At 54.7% G+C, this 18,236-nt stretch overlaps 1 protein-coding gene across 1 annotated transcript in view; it reads left to right on the forward strand.

The window, feature by feature from the left end:
- Positions 1–10,833: 10,833 nt before the first annotated feature.
- LOC142924185 (uncharacterized) overlaps positions 10,834–18,236 on the forward strand; it is a 29,326-nt gene continuing 21,923 nt past the window's right edge. The window contains exon 1 of the mRNA XM_076065993.1: positions 10,834–11,150. The gene's annotated coding sequence lies outside the window, so the exon portion shown is untranslated. The remainder of the gene's footprint in view (positions 11,151–18,236) is intronic.

The raw sequence follows: 18,236 nt of genomic DNA on the forward strand, positions 1-18,236 counted from the left end.
TAGTAGGAGGGTGAGTGGACGAGTGAGTGGGAGCGTGAGTGGGAGGGTGAACGAGTGAGTGTGTGGGTGAACGTGTGAGTGGGAGGGTGCGTGTTTGGCTGAACGAGTGTGTGGGAGGGTAAACGAGTGAGTGGGAGGGTGAGTGGGTGGGTGAACTAGTAAGTGGGTGGGTGAACGAGTGAGTGGGACAGTGTGGGAGGGTGAACGAGTGTGTGGAAGGGTGAATGAGTGAGTGGGAGGGTGAGTGAGTGGATTCGTGAACGAGCGAGTGGCTGGGTGGAGGGGTGGACGAGTGAGTAGGAGGGTGAGTGGGAGGGTGAACGAGTGAGTGGGTTGGGGAATGAATGGATGGAAGGGTGAGTGGGAGGGTGAGTGGAAGGGTGAACGAGTAAGTCGTTGGGTGGAGGAGTGAATGGGAGGGTGAACAAGTGATTGGGAGGGTGAGTGGGTGGGTGAACGAGTGAGTGGGAAGGTGAGTGGAAGGGTGAGTGGGATGGTGAACGAGTGAGTGGGTGGGTGAACGAGTGAGTGGGAAGGTGAGTGGAAGGGTGAGTGGGAGGTGAACGTGTGAGAGGAGGGTGAGTGTTTGGATGAACGAGTGTGTGGGAGGGTGAACGAGTTAGTGGGAGGAAGAGTGAGTGGATACTTGAACGAGTGAGTTGGATGGTGTACAAGTGAGTAGGAGGGTGAGTGGATGGGTGAACGAGTGAGTGGGTTGGGGAACTAATGGATGTAAGGGTGAGTGGGAGAGAGAACGAGTGAGTGGGTGGGTGAGGGAGTGGATTCTTGAACGAGTGAGTTTTATGGTGTACGAGTGAGTAGGTGGGATTGGGAGGGTGAACGAGTGTGTGGGAGGGTGAGTGGGTGGATGAACGAGTTATTTGAATGGTGAGTGTTTGGGTGAACGAGTGTATGCTAGGGTGAACGAGTGAGTGGGAGGGTGAACGAGTGAGTGGATGGGTGGACGAGTGAGTAGGAGTGCGAGTGGGAGGGTGAATGAGTGAGTGGGAGGGTGAGTGGGATGGTGAACGAGTTATTTGAAGGGTGAGTGTATTGGTGAACGAGTGTGTGCGAGGGTGAACGAGTGTGTGCGAGGGTGAACGAGTGTGTGCGAGGGTGAACGAGTGAGTAGGAGGGTGAGTGGGTAGGTGAACGAGTGAGTGGGTGGAGGAACGAATGGATGGAAGGGTGAGTGGGAGCGCGAGTCGGGTGGTGAACGAGTGAGTGTGAGGGTGAATGGGTGGGTGAACGAGGGAGAGGGAGGGTGAGCGAGTGGGAGGGTGAACGAGTGAGTGGGTTGGGGAACGAATGGATGGAAGGGTGAGTGGGAGCGTGAATGGGAGGGTGAACGAGTGAGTGGGAGGGTGAGTGAGAGGGTGAACCTGTGAGTGGGAGCTTGATTGGGAGGGTGAACGAGTGAGTGGGTGGGTGGACGAATGAGTAGGAGGGTGAGTGGGAGGGTGAACGAATGAGTGCAAGGGTGAGTGGGATGGAGAACGAGATATTTGAAGGGTGAGTGTTTGGGGGAACGAGTGTGTGCGAGGGTGAAAGAGTGAAGGGGAGGGTGAGTGGGTGGGTGAACGTGTGAGTGGGAGGGTGAGTGGGAGGGTGAGTGGGAGGGTGAACGAGTGAGTGGGTGGGTGGGTGGACGAGAAAGTGGGTGGAGGAACGAATGGATGGAAGGGTGAGTGGAAGGGCGAACGAGTGAGTGGGATGATGAATGGGTGGGTGAACGACTGAGTAAGACGGTGAGTGGGAGCGTGACTGGGAGAGTGAACGACTGAGTGGGACGGTGTGGAAGGGTGAACGAGTGATTTGGATGGTGAGTGTTTGGCTGAACGAGTGTGTGGGATGGTGAACGAGTGAGTGGGAGGGTGAGTGAGTGGATTCGTGAATGATTGAGTTGGATGGTGTAGGAGTGAGTAAATGGGAGGGTGAACGAGTGTGTGCGAGGGTGAACAAGTGAGTGGGAGGGTGGATGGAAGAGTTAGTAGGAGGGTGAGTGGACGAGTGAGTGGGAGCGTGAGTGGGAGGGTGAACGAGTGAGTGTAAGGGTGAACGTGTGAGTGGGAGGGTGCGTGTGTGGCTGAACGAGTGTGTGGGAGGGTAAACGAGTGATTGGGAGGGTGAGTGGGTGGGTGAACTAGTAAGTGGGTGGGTGAACGAGTGAGTGGGACGGTGTGGGAGGGTGAACGAGTGTGTGGAAGGGTGAATGAGTGAGTGGGAGGGTGAATGAGTGGATTCGTGAACGAGCGAGTGGGTGGAGGGGTGGACGAGTGAGTAGGAGGGTGAGTGGGAGGGTGAATGAGTGAGTGGGTTGGGGAATGAATGGATGGAAGGGTGAGTGGGAGGGTGAGTGGGAGGGTGAACGAGTAAGTCGTTGCGTGGAGGAGTGAATGGGAGGGTGAACAAGTGAGTGGGAGGGTGAGTGGGTGGGTGAACGAGTGAGTGGGAAGGTGAGTGGAAGGGTGAGTGGGAGGGTGAACGAGTGAGTGGGTGGGTGGACGAATGAGTAGGAGGGTGAGTGGGAGGGTGAACGAGTGAGGGGGTTGGGAACGAATGGATGGAAGGGTGAGTGGGAGCGTGAGTGGGAGGGTGAACGAGTGAGTGGGAGGGTGAGTGGGAGAGTGAGTGGGAGGGTGGACGTGTGAGTGGGTTGGAGAACGAATGGATGGAAGGGTGAATGGGAAGGTGAGTGGGTGGGTGAACAATTGAGTGGGATGGTGAATGGGTTGGTGAACGAGTGAGTGGGTGGGTGGACGAGTGAGTATGAGGCTGAGTGGACGAGTGAGTAGGAGGGTGAGTGGGAGGGTGAACGTGTGAGTGGATTGGGGAACGAATGGATGGAAGGGTGAGTGGGAGGGTGAGTGGCTGGGTGAACGAGTGAGTGGGAGGGTGATTGGGTGGCAGGATGAGTGGGTGGGTAGGTTAATGAGTGGGAGGTTGAGTGGGAGGGTTAGTGTGAGGGTGAACGAGTGAGTGGGAGCGTGAGTGGGAGCGTGAGTGGGAGGTGAACGTGTGAGTGGGAGAATAAGAGGGTGGGTGAACTAGTAAGTGGGTGGGTGAACGAGTGAGTGGGACGGTGTGGGAGTGTGAACGACTGAGTCGGAGGGTGAGTGGTAAGGTGAACTAGTGAGTGGGTTGGGGAACGAATGGGTGGAAGGGTGAGTGGGATCGTGAGTGGGAGGGTGAACGAGTGAGTGGGAGGGTGAGCGTTTGGCTGAACGAGTGTGTGGGAGGGTGAACGAGTGAGTGGGAGCTTGAGTGGGAGGGTGAACGAGTGAGTGGGTGGTCGGACGAGTGAGTAGCAGGGTGAGTGGGAGGGTGAACGAAATATTTGAAGGGTGAGTGTTTGGGTGAACGAGTGTGTGCGAGGGTGAAAGAGTGAAGGGGAGGGTGAGTGGGTGGGTGAACGTGTGAGTAGGAGGGTGAGTGGGTGGGTGAACTAGTAAGTGGGTGGGTGAACGACTGAGTGGGACGGTGTGGAAGGGTGAACGAGTGATTTGTACGGTGAGGGTTTGGCTGCACGAGTGTGTGCGAGGGTGAACGAGTGAGTAAATGGGAGGGTGAACGAGTGTGTGCGAGGGTGAACGAGTGAGTGGGAGGGTGAGTGGGTGGCTGAACGAGTGAGTGGGTGGGTGGATGGAAGAGTGAGTAGGAGAGTGAGTGGACGAGTGGGAGCGTGAGTGGGAGGGTGAACGAGTGAGTCTGAGGGTGAGTGAGTGAGTGAGTGGATTCGTGAACGAGTGAGTTGGATGGTGTACAAGTGAGTAGGTGGGTTTGGGAGGGTGAACGTGTGAGTGGGAGGGTGAGTGAACGAGAGAGTGGGAGGGTGAGTGGGAGGGTTAGTGGGAGGTGAACGCCTTGACTCACACATCACCTCACCTCGTCTCTCCTCACCTATTGACTCAGCTCTTCTGCCTCTTAATCACCCATCTACTCACCTCGACTCTCCTCACCCATCACCTCACCTCGTCTACCTCACCCATCACCTCACCTCGTCCCCTTCCTCACCCATCGACTCACCTCGTCTGCCTCCTCACCCCTCACTTCACTTTGTTTCCCTCCCATCACCTCACCTCGTCTCGTCTCCCTCCCATCAACTCACCTTGTCTCTCCTCACCTATCAACTCATCACCTCGCCTCGTCGCCTTCCTCGCCCATCAACTCACCTCGTCTGGGTTCTCACCCATCACGTCACCTCGTCTCTGCTTGCTCATCACCTCAACTTGTCTCCCTGCCATCACCTCACCTCGTCTCTCCTCACCCATCACCTCGCCACGTCTTTCGGCAACTGTCACCTCAACTCTTCTAACTCCTAATCACTCATCTCCTCACCTCGCCTCCCTCCTCACCCATGACCTAACCTCATCTCTCCTCACCTATCACCTCACCTCGTCTGCCTCCTACTCACCCATCACATCACCTCGTCTCTCCTCACCTATCACCTCAAATCGTCTCCTTCCTCACCCATCAACTCCCCTCGTCTGCCTCCTCACCCATCACTTCACCTCGTCTCCCTCCCATCACCTCACCTCGTCTCTCCTCACCCATCACCACATCTCTTCTACTTCACCTCGTCCCCTTCCTCACCCATCACCTCACCTCTTTACTGCTTACTCATCACCTCACCTCGTCTCCCTCCAAACCCATCACCTCACCTTGTCTCTCCTCACCCATCATTCACCTCGTCGCCCTCACCCATCACCTCACCTTGTTTCTCCTCACCCATCACCTCACCTCGTCACTCCTCACCTATCTCCTCACATCTTCTGCCTCGTAATCACCCAAAACCTCACCTCGTCTAATCCTCACCGATCAACTCATCTTGTCTACCTCACCCATCACCTCATCTCCCTTCTCAAACGTTACCTCACCTCGTATCTCCTCACCCATCCCCTCAACTCGTCCCCTTCATCACCCATCCCCTCAACTCGTCTCTCCTCACGCATCACCTCACCTTGTCTCTCCTCACCCAACACGTCAGCTTGTCGATCCACACTTAACACCTCTTCTGCCTCCTAATCACTTATAACCTCACCTCGTCTCTCCTCACCCATCAACTCACGTCACATGCCTCCTCACCCCTCACTTCACCTCGTCCCCTTCCTCCCCCATCAACTCACCTCGTCTGCCTCCTCACCCCTCACTTCACCTCGTCTCCCTCCCATCAACTCACCTTGTCTCTCCTCACCTATCATCTCATCACCTCACCTCGTCCCGTTCCTCACCCATCACCTCACCTCGTCTCTGCTTGCACATCACCTAACCTTGTCTCTCCTCACCCATCACCTCATCACGTCTCCCCCCCATCACCTCACCATGTCTCTCTTCACCCATCACCTCATCTCGTCGACCTCCTCACCCCTCACTTCACCACGTCTCCCTCCCATCAGCTCACCTCCTTTCTCCTCACCTATCAACTCACCTCTTCTGCCTCCTAATCACCCATCGCCTCTCCTCGACTCTCCTCACCCATCACCTCACCTCGTCTACCTCACCCATCACCTCAACTCGTCCCCTTCATCACCCACCAACTAACCTCGTCTGCCTCCTCACCCCTCACTTCACCTCGTCTCCCTCCCATCAACTCACCTTGTATCTCCTCACCTATCAACTCATCAACTCACCTCGTCCCCTTCCTCACCCATCACCTCACCTCGTCTGCCTCCTCACCCTTCACCTCACCTTGTCTCTCCTCACCCATCACCTCACCTCGTCGGCCTCACCCATTCACCTCACTTCTTCTCCCTCCTCACCCTTCACCTCACCTTGTCTCTCCTCACCCATCACCTCACCTCATCTCTCCTCACCTATCAACTCACCTCGTCTGCCTCATAATCACCCATCTCCTCACGTCGAAATCCTCACCAATCACCTCACCTCGTTTACCTCACCCATCACCTCCCCTCGTCCCGTTTCTCACCCATCGACTCACCTCGTCTGCCTCCTCACCCCTCACTTCACCTCGTTTCCCTCCCATCTCCTCACCTCGACACTCCTCACCCATCACCTCATCTCGTGTACCTCTCCTCGTCCCCTTCCTCACCCATCACTTCTTCTCATCTGCCTTCTCACCCATCACCTCACCTCGTTTCTGCTTACTCATTACGTCACCTTGTCTCTCCCCACCCATCACCTCACCTGCCTCCTCACCCATCACCTCACCTCGTCTGCCTTCTCACCCATCACCTCACTTCGTCTCTCCTCACCCATCAGCTCATCTCGTCTCTCCTCAACCATCACCTCACCTCGTCTGCCTTCTCACCCATCACCTGACCTCGTCTCTCCTCACCTATCACCTCACCTCTTCTGCCTCCTAATCACCCATAACCTCACCTCGTCTCTCCTCACCCATCAACTCACCTCGTATGCCTCCTCACCCCTCACTTCACCTCTTCTCCCTCCCATCAACTCACCTTGTCTCTCCTCACCCATCACCTCACCTCGTCTCTCCTCACCTATGAACTCACCTCTTCTGCCTCCTAATCACCCATCGCCACTCCTCGACTCTCCTCACCCATCACCTCACCTCCTCTACCTCACTCATCACCTCACCTCGTCCCCTTCTTCACCCACCAACTCACCTCGTCTGCCTCCTCACCCCTCACTTCACCTCGTCTCCCTCCCATCAACTCACCTTGTATCTCCTCGCCTATCAACTCATCACCTCACCTCGTCCCCTTCCTCACCCATCACCTCAGCTCATCTGCCTTCTCACCCATCACCTCACCTCGTCTCTCCACAGCCACCACCTCACCTCGTCTCCCTCCTCACCCATCACCTTACCTAGTCTCTCCTCACCCATTATTTCTTCTCCCACATCACCCATCACCTCACCTCGTCTCCCTCCTAACCCATCAACGTACCTCGTCCCCCCCCCAACCCATAAACGCCAACCCTTAAACACCAACCCTTAAACGCCAACCTTAAACACCAACCCATAAACGCCAACCTTAAACACCAACCCATAAACGCCAACCTTAAACACTAACCGTTAAAAGCCAACCCTTAAACGTCAACCTTCATTAAACGCCAACCCTTACACACCAACCCATAAACGCCAACCCTTATTAAACGCCAACTCTAAAAGCCAACCCTTAAACCCCAACCCCTAAACATCAACCCTTAAACACCAACCCTTAAACGCCAACCCTTAAACACCAACCCTTAAACGCCAACCCTTAAACCCCAACACTTAAACATCATCCCATAAACACCAACCAATAAACATCAACCCTTAAACACCAACACTTAAACGCCGAAGCTTAAACGGCCAACCCAAAAAACACCAACCCTTAAACGCAAACTCTAAAACGCCAACCCTTAAAACCCAACCCTTAAACACCATCCGATAAACATCAACCCGTAAACGCCAACCATTAAACACCAATCCTGAAACGCGAACCTTTAAATAGCATCCCTTGAACGCCAACCCTGAAACACCAATCCTTTAACGCCAAAGATTAAACAACCAGGTAAAAACTTAACTGTTTAATGGTTATTCCATCATATCTGCCGGGTACTAGTCTATTTTTCCGAGTTAATTTCCCCCCGGATCCCCAGCGTTTGGCATTGTTGCTGCATTGGCATTGTTGCTGCATTGGCAGTGTTGCTGCATTGGCGTTGTTGCTGCATTGGCGTTGTTGCTGCATTGGCATTATTGCTGCATTGGCGTTGTTGCTGCATTGGCGTTGTTGCTGCATTGGCATTGTTGCTGCATTGGCGCTGTTGCTGCATTGGCATTGTTGCTGCATTGGCGTTGTTGCTGCATTGGCGTTGCTGCTGCATTGGCATTGTTGCTGCACTGCACCGCTCGTGTGTCCCAGTTAACTTCCCCCCCGCATCCCCAGCTCTCTCGGCCTCCCACTGCCAGCCCCACCTATTTCCTCCCTGTCCAGCTTCACGTCCCTCTCCGAGCGTCCACGCAACGCCCCCCCCTACCCCCCCCCCCTCTCTCTCCCCTTGCCCCTCCCCAGTCTCTTACCTATATAACCTCTTACCACGGCATCTCTCTCCCACTTCAGCAAAAAAAATTCTTGCTGTGGTTTTTCCCACCTGATGATGATTGCTTGTGTTGCAATCGAAACGTCGCGATTTGTTTTATTTGATTTTATTTCTAACTACGTGACTTTACCGAAAGAACCAAAGAGTATGGATTCCTGCAGTCACGAAAGCTTTAAATGAAGATTTAACCTTACCTTTATTATTTTTCTATCGACGCGACTCTACCAAAATAACCAAATAATTATTTCCGGCAGTCACGAAAGTCTAAGTCAAAACTTAGCCAGATCTTCAAACCTCAAGATATCAAAATACAACTCGTGAATAAAAAGCACAGATCACTGGATACAGACGGGGAACAAAGATTAATAAAACCCTAGGAATACATGTGGTAACAACTATGTCATCACAAAACCTTGGTTAAACATAGACCAAATAATACTTAGTAAGCATTAGACCGAGGGCCATCTAGAAGAAATACAATGCAAAACAGGTCAATCACACACAACCAAGATAATATGTATTCCATAGAATCAGTCTCCCAACCGCCTTTGTCTTCCAAACCACGACGGACGCACTGTAAACACTGCTCAAAACATACCTTGAGTCACTTAAAGAGTCAACACCGCAAAAAGGGACACATTCTAAGATAAGGTGTGGAAAATCATGTTTATTGTTCTCGCAACTCACAACCCATCAGAGTGAACGGAAAACATGGTAACGGGAGGTCAAACTTCAAGAGACGGCGCCCCTCTTCGTGAGAGACAAGAAAATGTAACACCTCCAACCGGGAGGGAAGAGGAGGAGGTAGAACGCAGCCTGACAAAAGGAACCCCTCCTCCTTCCAGATTAATTATTGCAGAAAGTTGAAAAACTAGAAAAACACACTTAGGGGCAATTTGGAGCATCTGTTTCCATTGATCGCGGGGTGGCTTGCGGAGGGGGACGGGAACCAGGTCTTGATGAGACTTAACAGTTACTTCAATAAATTAAAACAGACACACACACACGTACACCGGACAAACAACTGCCCCCACAAGCTGAGAGCGAAATCAAAGGAATTCCGGTCCTTTCTGAGAAGGCGAGCCGAGGGGAGGGAATTTCAGATATAAGCAGAGACACAACACACACAATTCAGTTCTGCAAGTGGCAGGCTCCGGCAATCTGTCTCTGTAACAGGCACATCGATAGGGAGCTGCATCGGCGCTAACCACTGCACCACCGCTCCCCTAACAGACACACACACAGTGCGCTAACCAAAGAGTATGGATTCCTGCAGTCACGAAAGCTTCAAATGAAGATTTAACCTTACCTTGATTATTATTTTTCTATCGACGCGACTCTACCGCTCCCCACACACAGTGCGCTAACCGCTGCACCACCGTTCCCCACACACAGCACGCTAACCACTGCACCACCGCTCCGCACACACACAGCGCACTAACCACTCCACTACCGCTCCCCACACACACAGTGCGCTAACCACTGCATCACCGCTCCCCACACACACAGTGCGCAAACCACTACACCACCGCTCCCCACACACACAGTGCGCTAACCACTGCACTACCGCTCCCCACACACACAGTGCGCTAACCACTACACCACCGTTCCCCACACACACAGCACGCTAACCACTGCACCACCACTCCCAACACACAGAGCACTAACCACTCCACTACTGCTCCCCACACACACACACACAGCACGCTAACCACTGCACCACCGCTCTCCACACACAGTGCGCTAACCACTGCACTACCGCTCCCCACACACACAGCGCACTAACCACTGCACCACCTCTCCAACACACACAGCACACTAACCACTGCACCACCACACAGAGACCCACAGACTCACCACAGAGACACAGACTCACCACACAGACTCACCACACAGAGACTCACCACACAGAGACCCACAAACTCACCACAGAGACCCACAAACTCACCACAGAGACCCACAAACTCACCACACAGAGACCCACAGACTCACCACACAGAGACTCACCACACAAAGTTCCACAGACTCACCACACACAAAAACCTACACTCACCACACAGATCCACAAACCACACAGAAACCCACAGACTCGCCACACAGAGACTCACCACACTGAGACCCACAAACTCATCACATAGACCCACAGACTCACCACACATAGACCCACAGACTCGCCACAGAGATCCACAGACTCACCACACAGAGACCCACAGACTCGCCACACAAACTCACCACAGAGACCCATAAACCACACAGAGGCCCACAGAGACCCACAGACTCATCACACTGAGACCCTCACTCATCACACTGAGACCCACAGATTCACCACAGAGACCCACAGACTCACCACACAGAGACTCACCACACAAAGTTCCACAGACTCGCAACACACAAAAACCTACTCTCACCACACAGAGATCCACAAACCACACAGAAACCCACAAACTCGCCACACAGAGACTCACCACACTGAGACCCACAAACTCATCACATAGACCCACAGACTCACCACACATAGACCCACAGACTCACCACAGAGATCCACAGACTCGCCACACAGACTCACCACACAGAGACCCACAAACTCACCACAGAGACCCATAAACTCACCACACTGAAACCCACAGCCTCACCACACAGAGACTCACCACACAAAGTTCCACAGACTCACCACACACAAAAACCTACACTCACCACACACAAAAACCTACACTCACCACACAGAGATCCACAAACCACACAGAAACCCACAGACTCGCCACACAGAGACTCACCACACAGAGACCCACAAACTCACCACAGAGACCCACAGACTCATCACACTGAGTCCCGTGTAGGCACCTTCAGGCTGCGTCGACCTAGAGGAGGCCCAGATAGGGTTCAGATTTTCCCGCCACCGCCTCCAATCTCCATAACCCGGAAGTAGACGCGGGGGTGGTGGGTGGTGCCCAGGGGAGGAGCTGTCGGTGGGCGTGGTCGCGTTGTAAGACGTCACTCGACGGGGCGTGGCTGCAATAACGTCTCTTCAGAATTTTAGACGGATGTGAAGGAGGCGGCTGCTGCTGGATCTACGGCTGCTTCATTTTCATCATCGACTTTCGAGCAGGTTCTGTCGAAGCCATCCACTCGAAAATCTTTACGAGGTGAGCTGTGTGTGTCCGTGTTGTGGATTCGTGGTGAGTGTGTGGGTCCGTGTTGTGGGTTCGTGGTGAGTGTATGGGTCCGTGTTGTGGGTTCGTGGTGAGTGTGTGGGTCCGTGTTGTGGGTTCGTGGTGAGTATGTGGGTCCGTGTTGTGGGTTCGTGGTGAGTGTGTGGGTCCGTGTTGTGGTAAGAGTGTGTGGGTCCGTGTTGTGGGTTCGTGGTGAGTGTGTGGATCCATGTTGTGGGTTCGTGGTGAGTGTGTGGGTCCGTGGTGAGTGTGTGGGTCCGTGTTGTGGGTTCGTGGTGTGGGTTCGTGGTGAGTGTGTGGGTCCGTGTTGTGGGTTCGTGGTGAATGTATTGGTCTGTGTTGTGGGTTCTTGATGAGTGGGTGGATCCGTGTTGTGGATTCTGGTGAGTGTGGGTTTGTATTGTGGGTTCGTGGTGAGTGTGTGGGTCCAAGTTGTGGGTTCGTGGTGAGTGTATGAGTCCGTGTTGTGGGTTCGTGGTGAGTGTGTGGGCCCATGTTACAGGTTCGTGGTGAGTATGTTGGTCTGTGTTGTGGGTTCGTGGTGTGTGGGTCCGTGTTGTGGGTTCGTGGGAAGAGTGTGGGTTCGTGGTGTGTGGGTCCATGTTGTGGGTTCGTGGGAAGAGTGTGGGTCCGTGTTGTGGGTTCGTGTTGAGTGTGTTGGTCTGTGTTGTGGGTTCGTGGTGAGTGTGTTGGTCTGTGTTGTGGGTTCGTGGTGAGTGTGTGGGTCCGTGTTGTGGGTTCGTGTTGAGTGTGTGGGTCCGTGTTGTGGGTTCGTGGTGAGTGTGTGGGTCCGTGTTGTGGGTTCGTGGTGAGTGTGTTGGTCTGTGTTGTGGGTTCGTGGTGAGTGTGTGGGTCCGTGTTGTGGGTTCGTGGTGAGTGTGTTGGTCTGTGTTGTGGGTTCGTGGTGAGTGTGTGGGTCCGTGTTGTGGGTTCGTGTTGAGTGTGTGGGTCCGTGTTGTGGGTTCGTGGTGAGTGTGTGGGTCCGTGTTGTGGGTTCGTGGTAAGTGTGTGGGTCCGTGTTGTGGGTTCGTGGTGAGCGTGTGGGTCCGTGTTGTGGGTTCGTGGTGAGAGTGTGGGTCCGTGTTGTGGGTTCGTGGTGAGTGTGTGGGTCCGTGTTGTGGGTTCGTGGTGAGTGTGTGGGTCCGTGTTGTGTGTTCGTGGTGAGTGTGTGGGTCCGTGTTCTGGGTTCGTGGTGAGTGTGTGGGTCCATGTTGTGGGTTCGTGGTGAGTGTGTGGGTCCGTGTTGTGGGTTCGTGGTGAGTGTGTGGGTCCGTGTTGTGGGTTCGTGGTGAGTGTGTGGGTCCGTGTTGTGGGTTCGTGGTGAGTGTGTGGGTCCATGTTGTGGGTTCGTGGTGAGTGTGTGGGTCCGTGTTGTGGGTTCGTGGTGAGTGTGTGGGTCCGTGTTGTGGGTTCGTGGTGAGTGTGTGGGTCCGTGTTGTGGGTTCGTGGTGAGTGTGTGGGTCCATGTTGTGGGTTCGTGGTGAGTGTGTGGGTCCGTGTTGTGGGTTCGTGGTGAGTGTGTGGGTCCGTGTTGTGGGTTCGTGGTAAGTGTGTGGGTCCGTGTTGTGGGTTCATGTTGAGCGTGTGGGTCCGTGTTGTGGGTTCGTGGTGAGAGTGTGGGTCCGTGTTGTGGGTTCGTGGTGAGTGTGTGGGTCCGTGTTGTGGGTTCGTGGTGAGTGTGTGGGTCCGTGTTGTGGGTTCGTGGTGAGTGTGTGGGTCCGTGTTCTGGGTTCGTGGTGAGTGTGTGGGTCCATGTTGTGGGTTCGTGGTGAGTGTGTGGGTCCGTGTTGTGGGTTCGTGGTGAGTGTGTGGGTCCGTGTTGTGGGTTCGTGGTGAGTGTGTGGGTCCGTGTTGTGGGTTCGTGGTGAGTGTGTGGGTCCATGTTGTGGGTTCGTGGTGAGTGTGTGGGTCCGTGTTGTGGGTTCGTGGTGAGTGTGTGGGTCCGTGTTGTGGGTTCGTGGTGAGTGTGTGGGTCCGTGTTGTGGGTTCGTGGTAAGAGTCTGTGGGTCCGTGTTGTGGGTTCGTGGTCTAGTGTGTGGGTCCGTGTTGTGGGTTCGTGGTGAGTGTGTGGGTCCGTGTTGTGGGTTCGTGGTGAATGTATTGGTCTGTGTTGTGGGTTCTTGGTGAGTGGGTGGATCCGTGTTGTGCGTTCTTGGTGAGTGTGGGTTTGTATTGTGGGTTCGTGGTGAGTGTGTGGGTCCGTGTTGTGGGTTCGTGGTGAGTGTATGAGTCCGTGTTGTGGGTTCGTGGTGAGTGTGTGGGCCCATGTTGCAGGTTCGTGGTGAGTATGTTGGTCTGTGTTGTGGGTTCGTGGTGAGTGCGTGGGTCCGTGTTGTGGGTTCGTGGGAAGAGTGTGGCTCCGTATTGCGGGTTCCTGGTGAGTGTGTTGGTCTGTGTTGTGGGTTCGTGGTGAGTGTGTGGGTCCGTGTTGTGGGTTCGTGGTGAGTGCGTGGGTCCGTGTTGTGGGTTCGTGGTGAGTGTGTGGGTCCGTGTTGTGGGTTCGTGTTGAGTGTGTGGGTCCGTGTTGTGGGTTCGTGGGAAGTGTGTGCGTCCATGTTGTGGGTTCGTGGTGAGTGTGTGGGTCCGTGTTGTGGGTTCGTGGTGAGTGTGTGTGTCCGTGTTGCGGGTTCGTGGTGAATGTATTGGTCTGTGTTGTGGGTTTTTGGTGAGTGTGTGGGTCTGTGTTGTGGGTTCTTGGTGAGTGTGGGTTTGTATTGTGGGTTCGTGGTGAGAGTGTGGGTCCGTGTTGTGGGTTCGTGGTGAGTGTGTGGGTCCGTGTTGTGGGTTCGTGGTAAGAGTGTGGGTCCGTATTGCGGGTTCCTGGTGAGTGTGTTGGTCTGTGTTGTGGGTTCGTGGTGAGTGTGTGGGTCCATGTTGTGGGTTCGTGGTGAGTGTGTGGGTCCGTGTTGTGGGTTCGTGGTGAGTGTGTGGGTCCGTGTTGTGGGTTCGTGGTGAGTGTGTGGGTCCGTGTTGTGGGTTCATGGTGAGTGTGTGGGTCCGTGTTGTGGGTTCGTGGTGAGTGTGTGGGTCCGTGTTGCGGGTTCGTGGTGAATGTATTGGTCTGTGTTGTGGGTTCTTGGTGAGTGTGTGGATCCGTATTGTGGGTTCTTGGTGAGTGTGGGTTTGTATTGTGGGTTTGTATTGTGGGTTCGTGGTGAGAGTGTGGGTCCGTATTGCGGGTTCGTGGTGAGTGTGTGGGTCCGTGGTGAGTGTGTGGGTCCGTGTTGTGGGTTCGTGGTGAGTGTGTGGGTCCGTGTTGTGGGTTCGTGGTGAATGTATTGGTCTGTGTTGTGGGTTCTTGATGAGTGGGTGGATCCGTGTTGTGGATTCTGGTGAGTGTGGGTTTGTATTGTGGGTTCGTGGTGAGTGTGTGGGTCCATGTTGTGGGTTCGTGGTGAGTGTATGAGTCCGTGTTGTGGGTTCGTGGTGAGTGTGTGGGCCCATGTTACAGGTTCGTGGTGAGTATGTTGGTCTGTGTTGTGGGTTCGTGGTGTGTGGGTCCGTGTTGTGGGTTCGTGGGAAGAGTGTGGGTCCGTGTTGTGGGTTCGTGTTGAGTGTGTGGGTCCGTGTTGTGGGTTCGTGGTGAGTGTGTTGGTCCGTGTTGTGGGTTCGTGGTGAGTGTGTTGGTCTGTGTTGTGGGTTCGTGGTGAGTGTGTGGGTCCGTGTTGTGGGTTCGTGTTGAGTGTGTGGGTCCGTGTTGTGGGTTCGTGGTGAGTGTGTGGGTCCGTGTTGTGGGTTCGTGGTAAGTGTGTGGGTCCGTGTTGTGGGTTCGTGGTGAGCGTGTGGGTCCGTGTTGTGGGTTCGTGGTGAGAGTGTAGGTCCGTGTTGTGGGTTCGTGGTAAGTGTGTGGGTCCGTGTTGTGGGTTCGTGGTGAGCGTGTGGGTCCGTGTTGTGGGTTCGTGGTGAGAGTGTAGGTCCGTGTTGTGGGTTCGTGGTGAGTGTGTGGGTCCGTGTTGTGGGTTCGTGGAGAGTGTGTGGGTCCGTGTTGTGGGTTCGTGGTGAATGTGTGGGTCCGTGTTCTGGGTTCGTGGTGAGTGTGTGGGTCCATGTTGTGGGTTCGTGGTGAGTGTGTGGGTCCGTGTTGTGGGTTCGTGGTGAGTGTGTGGGTCCGTGTTGTGGGTTCGTGGTGAGTGTGTGGGTCCGTGTTGTGGGTTCGTGGTGAGTGTGTGGGTCCATGTTGTGGGTTCGTGGTGAGTGTGTGGGTCCGTGTTGTGGGTTCGTGGTGAGTGTGTGGGTCCGTGTTGTGGGTTCGTGGTGAGTGTGTGGGTCCGTGTTGTGGGTTCGTGGTAAGAGTCTGTGGGTCCGTGTTGTGGGTTCGTGGTCTAGTGTGTGGGTCCGTGTTGTGGGTTCGTGGTGAGTGTGTGGGTCCGTGTTGTGGGTTCGTGGTGAATGTATTGGTCTGTGTTGTGGGTTCTTGGTGAGTGGGTGGATCCGTGTTGTGGGTTCTTGGTGAGTGTGGGTTTGTATTGTGGGTTCGTGGTGAGTGTGTGGGTCCGTGTTGTGGGTTCGTGGTGAGTGTATGAGTCTGTGTTGTGGGTTCGTGGTGAGTGTGTGGGCCCATGTTGCAGGTTCGTGGTGAGTATGTTGGTCTGTGTTGTGGGTTTGTGGTGAGTGCGTGGGTCCGTGTTGTGGGTTCGTGGGAAGAGTGTGGGTCCGTATTGCGGGTTCCTGGTGAGTGTGTTGGTCTGTGTTGTGGGTTCGTGGTGAGTGTGTGGGTCCGTGTTGTGGGTTCGTGGTGAGTGCGTGGGTCCGTGTTGTGGGTTCGTGGTGAGTGTGTGGGTCCGTGTTGTGGGTTCGTGTTGAGTGTGTGGGTCCGTGTTGTGGGTTCGTGGGAAGTGTGTGGGTCCATGTTGTGGGTTCGTGGTGAGTGTGTGGGTCCGTGTTGTGGGTTCGTGGTGAGTGTGTGTGTCCGTGTTGCGGGTTCGTGGTGAATGTATTGGTCTGTGTTGTGGGTTTTTGGTGAGTGTGTGGGTCCGTGTTGTCGGTTCTTGGTGAGTGTGGGTTTGTATTGTGGGTTCGTGGTGAGAGTGTGGGTCCGTGTTGTGGGTTCGTGGTGAGTGTGTGGGTCCGTGTTGTGGGTTCGTGGTAAGAGTGTGGGTCCGTATTGCGGGTTCCTGGTGAGTGTGTTGGTCTGTGTTGTGGGTTCGTGGTGAGTGTGTGGGTCCATGTTGTGGGTTCGTGGTGAGTGTGTGGGTCCGTGTTGTGGGTTCGTGGTGAGTGTGTGGGTCCATGTTGTGGGTTCGTGGTGAGTGTGTGGGTCCGTGTTGTGGGTTCATGGTGAGTGTGTGGGTCCGTGTTGTGGGTTCGTGGTGAGTGTGTGGGTCCGTGTTGCGGGTTCGTGGTGAATGTATTGGTCTGTGTTGTGGGTTCTTGGTGAGTGTGTGGATCTGTATTGTGGGTTCTTGGTGAGTGTGGGTTTGTATTGTGGGTTTGTATTGTGGGTTCGTGGTGAGAGTGTGGGTCCGTATTGCGGGTTCGTGGTAAGAGTGTGTTTGTCTGTGTTGTGGGTTCTTGGTGAGTGTAAGGGTCCGTGTTGTGGGTTCGTGGTAAGTGTGTGGGTTCGTGTTGTGGGTTCGTGGTGAGTGTGTGGGTCCGTGTTGTGGGTTCGTGGGAAGTGTGTGGGTCCGTGTTGCGGGTTCGTGGTGAGTGTGTGGGTCCGTGTTGTGGGTTCGTCGTGAGTGTGTGGGTCCGTGTTGTGGGCTCGTGGTGAGTGTGTGGGTCCGTGTTGTGGGTTCGTGGTGAGTGTATGAGTCCGTGTTGTGGGTTCGTGGTGAGTGTGTGGGCCCATGTTGCAGGTTCGTGGTGAGTATGTTGGTCTGTGTTGTGGGTTCGTGGTGAGTGCGTGGGTCCGTGTTGTGGGTTCGTGGGAAGAGTGTGGGTCCGTATTGCGGGTTCCTGGTGAGTGTGTTGGTCTGTGTTGTGGGTTCGTGGTGAGTGTGTGGGTCCGTGTTGTGGGTTCGTGGTGAGTGCGTGGGTCCGTGTTGTGGGTTCGTGGTGAGTGTGTGGGTCCGTGTTGTGGGTTTTTGGTGAGTGTGTGGGTCCGTGTTGTGGGTTCTTGGTGAGTGTGGGTTTGTATTGTGGGTTCGTGGTGAGTGCGTGGGTCCGTGTTGTTGGTTCGTGGTGAGTGTGAGTCCGTGTTGTGGGTTCGTGTTGAGTGTGTGGGTCCGTGTTGTGGGTTCGTGGGAAGTGTGTGGGTCCATGTTGTGGGTTCGTGGTGAGTGTGGGTCCGTGTTGTGGGTTCGTGGGAAGTGTGTGGGTCCATGTTGTGGGTTCGTGGTGAGTGTGGGTTTGTATTGTGGGTTCGTGGTGAGAGTGTGGGTCCGTGTTGTGGGTTCGTGGTGAGTGTGTGGGTCCGTGTTGTGGGTTCGTGGTAAGAGTGTGGGTCCGTATTGCGGGTTCCTGGTGAGTGTGTTGGTCTGTGTTGTGGGTTCGTGGTGAGTGTGTGGGTCCATGTTGTGGGTTCGTGGTGAGTGTGTGGGTCCGTGTTGTGGGTTCGTGGTGAGTGTGTGGGTCCATGTTGTGGGTTCGTGGTGAGTGTGTGGGTCCGTGTTGTGGGTTCATGGTGAGTGTGTGGGTCCGTGTTGTGGGTTCGTGGTGAGTGTGTGGGTCCGTGTTGCGGGTTCGTGGTGAATGTATTGGTCTGTGTTGTGGGTTCTTGGTGAGTGTGTGGATCTGTATTGTGGGTTCTTGGTGAGTGTGGGTTTGTATTGTGGGTTTGTATTGTGGGTTCGTGGTGAGAGTGTGGGTCCGTATTGCGGGTTCGTGGTAAGAGTGTGTTTGTCTGTGTTGTGGGTTCTTGGTGAGTGTAAGGGTCCGTGTTGTGGGTTCGTGGTAAGTGTGTGGGTTCGTGTTGTGGGTTCGTGGTGAGTGTGTGGGTCCGTGTTGTGGGTTCGTGGGAAGTGTGTGGGTCCGTGTTGCGGGTTCGTGGTGAGTGTGTGGGTCCGTGTTGTGGGTTCGTCGTGAGTGTGTGGGTCCGTGTTGTGGGCTCGTGGTGAGTGTGTGGGTCCGTGTTGTGGGTTCGTGGTGAGTGTATGAGTCCGTGTTGTGGGTTCGTGGTGA

This window comes from Petromyzon marinus, chromosome 10, assembly GCF_048934315.1.
Source record: "Petromyzon marinus isolate PM22_M1 ecotype Great Lakes invasive population chromosome 10, UKy_Petmar_22M1.pri1.0, whole genome shotgun sequence".
NCBI classification, from domain to species: Eukaryota; Metazoa; Chordata; class Hyperoartia; order Petromyzontiformes; family Petromyzontidae; genus Petromyzon; species Petromyzon marinus.